We start from the raw sequence: 5,000 nt of genomic DNA, 5'->3' as shown, positions 1-5,000 counted from the left end.
GACGAGAACGCGCAGCCTGAGAATTACTGCATTTGTGTGTGTGTGTGTGTGTGTGTCGGTGGGTGTTTGTGTCGGTGTGTGTGTGTGTGTGTGTGTGTGTGTGTGTGTGAGTGTGTGTGTGTGTGTGTGTGTGTGTGTGTGACCCATCAGACAGCCAGTGAACACCAGTGAGAGTTCAGAGTTCAGGGTTCACGGCAGTGACACTAGAGGTGAAGGGGCTGAGAACCACACGAACATCAACAGGAAACAGGAAATGAACGGATAAACAATCTCTTAAAGGCGCAGGACATCTGCTGAGACGTGTCCTACACAGGCAGCAGGTCACTGAAGATTCAGAAAACTGGGGGGTGTTCCATCGACGGAAAAGGAAAACCCAGGCTTATTCTAAGTCTGGTGAGAGTGAGAGAGCGACGTGAATGGAACACCCTCCTGAAATGCATCGGGTGTTTGTTAGGTGTTTTTATTCCCCTCACACGAAATGTGCATAGCGTGAGAGCCGTCCTTCGACAGTAACGTAAAACATTCTGCTCTGTAGATATACTGTACAAACATGTTCACGGTGTAGAAAAATTATAAATCGATATCGATTATCTGCAATCTTTCTTTTTAAACTGCATATATATCCCCACGTTTTTGTTGTTGAACTTGGAAAAAAAGCTTTTCAGGAAACAGAGCGCAGAGCCCGACACTGTTATGTACAGTCAATGTTTATAGCGTTAACACTTCCTGATTATAAATTCTATTTTTTTTTTACAGTCTTGATTCTAATAGCGACAATAATCCACTATACATTCCCAAATACCTTCTTTTTTCAAAAAGAAAACGACACCACAGGTAAAGTGTAGAAATGCGACGCATAGAAGTGATTACACAGCACTGCTACACCCCCCCCGCCTGGTCGCCTCACGTGACTGGTCGTCAGTGCTCACCTGTTCGCAGGAGAGGTGGGCCGTGGTACCGGCGAGGCCGCGTTCGTAACTTCGCCGGAGCGAACCCACACTGGGTTCGACGTCATAATGGAACCATTTGATTGGACGAGAGGCAGTCACGTGGACGCTCGGAGCGAATTTATGAACGCGGCCCAAAGTGTCTACATCTTGGAAGTGCTACACATAAGGAAGTATGAATATTATCACCAACCGACAAAACCTTCTCAACTGACTGACAGGTACTACTAACCTCTCTTGGTTAGCCTCACGGTTCCTAACCAGAGGCAGTTGATCTACCGCTTGTCAGATGTTCAGGTCTGTGTTCTCCATGCTCCAAATAAAAAAACGACATTTAAAAACGGTCTAGAGGCAGTAAATGATTTAAAAACACTCCCTTTGAAAACCGTGTAACTGTACGAACGCGACTACGATGGTTTGAAACATTCACATCCTGGTGACGGGTGTGTGTGTGTGTGTGTGTGTGTGTGTGTGTGACAGCGTGTGAACTGTCAGGTGAGCAGGACTGGACAGGTGGGTTAAAGTATCTGGCTGAACATCGGTGAGAAATACATGTTTGTTTATCATTCATCACAGCTCCACCCCTAACCAGGGTGAAACTTTAGTCGCGTGTGTGTGTGCGCGTGTGTCTGTGTGTGTTATGTGTGTGCGTGTCTGTGTGTGTGTCTGTGTGTGTGTTCGTGCTTGTGTTCCTGTGTTCAACTCTCTCGCTGTCAACTTTGTTCAAAACCAGATATACAGAAGTCACGTCCACATGTTCATCTCTACATAACCTCTCCTGATATCAACAACGTGGTTAAATGATAAACAACTTCACACAGCGACTCTTCCGCCCGCTTGCGTCAAACGGACCAGGCTTTGGTTAGGATGTGGTTGTGGTTGTGGTTGTGTTTGTGGTTAGGATGTGGTTGTGGTTGTGGTTTTCATGTGTCTGCATTTTTCAGGTATTCTTCTCCGTGACAAGGGTTGTCTAGGAGACGCTCGGTTGTCTAGGAGACGGTTGCTGAGGCTGTATGGTGTGTAGTGTAATGGAGGATGTGCATTCTGAAAGGGGTCGGACTAATCCCTGGAACAAAAAAAACATTCCACGTTCACAAATATAATAAAGTTACAGCAGGTGGAGGACTGTAGATGGGACTCCCGGATATTCCAATCCATCCCAGCTATTAGACCGGCCCCCTGTGGCAGGTCATAGGAGACACAGGCCTTACGCTATTGGTTGGTGTGAGGTGACAGGTCGAAGCCTATTGGTTGGTGTGAGGTGACAGGTCGAAGCCTATTGGTTGGTGTGAGGTGACAGGTCGAAGCCTATTGGTTGGTGTGAGGTGATGTGAGGTGATGAGTCAAGGTCCTGAGTGTTGCTAGGCTGCGACCGGGCCAGCTGGAAGCCTATTGGTCGATGCTATAACCGCATGTACAGCCTGATTGGTCGATGCAGCAGTCCTCCAATAGGAAGGTCTGTCGTACAGTAAGGAAGGAAGTGAGTAACGAGTCCTGTGATTGGCTCTCCCGTGGCTTGTCCTGAACTGCACACAGAGAACGTAAAGAGAGAAGTCCTGAAACGTTAAATCTGGTATTTATATCCGGGGGGGGCGGGTAGGGGGGTGTTAGCCTAGCTACTCCTGGAGGGGTCTACCCCAGGGGGGGGGGGGGTAGGGGGGGCGTTAGCCTAGCTACTCCTGGAGGGGTCTACCCCGGGGAGGGGGGGGGGGGGGAGGGGGGGCGTTAGCCTAGCTACTCCAGGTGGGGTGTGTTAGCTACTCCAGGGGTGTTAGCCTAGCTACTCCAGGGGTGTTAGCTACTCCAGGGGTGTTAGCCTAGCTACTCCAGGGGTGTTTAGCCTAGCTACTCCAGGGGTGTTAGCCTAGCTACTCCAGGCCGAAGGTGCTGGTCTCCTCCACGGCGGTCAGCAGCTTGCCGTACAGCATGGCGTAGGAAGGGTAGGGGGGCAGGTCCAGACGGTTGAAACACGTGTGAGCCCTGGGGGGGGAGAGGGGGGGAGGGGGGGAGAGGGGGGGAGGGGGAGGGGGAGGGGGGGGGAGAGAGAGAGGGACGGAGAGGGTGGGATAGAGAGAGGGAGGGTGTGTGTGAGTGTGTGTGTACACCTGTCTGTGTGTGTGTGTGTGTGTGTGTGTGTGTGTGTATATGTGACGCAAGCCAGTCTAGGGCTAAATCAGTCTCAGACTCGAAGTCATAAGTGTCAACAATATCTGGTGTTCGTTTTTTTTCATAACACACAGCTTGATATAATTCGATATAATAAACGGTTTAACGATCACTAAATACTTAGCATTTGTGGATTGGATTCACTGTTCTCGTCTGCCGGAGGCTACTGGTAAGGGAGACTTGACTTGTAAACATACTTTAGTTTTGGGACGTGTTCAAAAGCAAAGACTGTGTGTTCAAGTCCTAGTTCTAGTTATGTGTAGTTATGTGTTTTTAGCATGTTGATGTTATAGACGTTAGACGTTCGTAGTGATGTGTCATTGTTAGCCGCTAGCTGTTAGCCGCTAGCTGTTGGCAGCGTTTGTAGCTGGGGTTTCATTAGTCACTTTTCTCCCATTCTGTGTTTGAGGTGGACTAGTGTGTGTGTGTGTGTGTGTGTGTGTGTGTGTGTACCTGGGTAGGGAGGTGGTCTAGTGTGTGTGTAGTGTGTGTGTGTGTGTGTGTGTGTGTGTGTGTGTGTGTGTGTACCTGGGTAGGGAGGTGGTCTTACCTGGGTAGGGAGGTGGTCTTGCCCCACTTCTCTATGCAGAAGCGTCGGAGGCCGTTGCTCCCCCTCAGGGCGGTGAAGCCGTCGTAGGGAACGCTGGACGTCCCCGTCACAAACTGCAGCAGCCGCAGCCGCTGCTCGTTGTTGAAGCGCTCCACCGCACCCCAGAACCACCGCACCACCATGTGGCCGTCATGGTAACCTGGGGGGAGAGGGGGGGGGAGTCAGAGATGTGTGTGGGAGCTTCCCCTCAGCCTCCCCCAGCCTCCCCTATCCTCCCCCAGCCCCCCCTATCCTCCCCTATCCTCCCCCAGCCCCCCCCCAGCCTCCCCTATCCTCCCTCAGCCTCTCCCAGCCTCCCCCTCCCTCCCCCAGCCTCCCCCTCCCTCCCCCCTACCTCCTCTGTATTCAGTGTGTGTCCTCCAGTCGTGGAGGTCTATCTCGGCGGTCCCAGCGATCACCAGCTCCAACTCCCTGGCATCAAACACCGACACAGGCCTGGAGTCCACCACCTACACACACACACACACACACACACACACACACACACACCACTGAGGACACTGGTAAGCCTACGGTTTTGGGGTGGTTTTGTATGTGTGAGTGTGTCTCTCTGTATGTGTGTGTGTGTGTGTGTGTGTGTGTGTGTGTGTGTGTGTGTGTACCTCGTAGAACCCTCTGACCAGCGCGTCGGTCTGCTGCACCACGCCTCTCTCCACCCGCCACTTCACCAGCCGCTCCAGGTACTCCTTCTTGTTGCGCTCCGTCACCGCCGTGTTGGCCCCGCCCACCTTCAGCTCCCGCTCCGTCACCTGACCTCACACACACACACGAACGGACGCATACACACACACAGAGACAGACACACAGACAGACACACACGCACACACAGAAGCACACACAGAGACACACACACACGGACGGACGGACGGACGCATACACACACACACACAGAGAGAGACACAGTCACACAGAAGCACGCACACACACACACACACGGACGGACGGACGCATACACACACACACACACACACACACACATAGAGAGACACACACATATCACACAGTCCTGGCTTTTGAACACGTCCTAAAACTTATGTTTGTTTACAAGCCATGTGTCACTAACCCAGTAGTCTAGGCCAGACCAGACAGTGTTTAGTGACCCTAAAACTGTTGTTTGTTATATATAGTGTATATACGTATATGTTATATATAGTGTATATAGATGTTATATATAGTGGACTCTTCAACACTTCAACTTTCCTAATATGCAAAACAGAAAACCCATTTTTTTAAATGCTAATTTGCCAAAGTTGAGTATTGCCGACATGCGGCCCCTT

The 5,000-nt window shown here is 51.0% G+C and overlaps 1 pseudogene across 1 annotated transcript in view; it reads right to left on the bottom strand.

The window, feature by feature from the left end:
* Positions 1 to 2,815: 2,815 nt before the first annotated feature.
* Positions 2,816 to 5,000, bottom strand: part of LOC308151796 (E3 ubiquitin-protein ligase HECW1-like) — a 36,522-nt pseudogene continuing 34,337 nt past the window's right edge. Inside the window, exons 16-19 of the transcript in view lie at positions 4,326 to 4,472; positions 4,058 to 4,172; positions 3,664 to 3,862; positions 2,816 to 2,927 (exon numbers count right to left, since the gene is read on the bottom strand). The product of the transcript in view is annotated as an E3 ubiquitin-protein ligase HECW1-like (transcript). The remainder of the gene's footprint in view (positions 2,928 to 3,663; positions 3,863 to 4,057; positions 4,173 to 4,325; positions 4,473 to 5,000) is intronic.

The sequence above is a fragment of the Nansenia antarctica genome (genome assembly GCF_963989245.1).
Source record: "Nansenia antarctica genome assembly, chromosome: 2".
Lineage (NCBI taxonomy): Eukaryota > Metazoa > Chordata > Actinopteri > Argentiniformes > Microstomatidae > Nansenia > Nansenia antarctica.
This window is presented reverse-complemented; position numbering and strand designations above follow the sequence as displayed.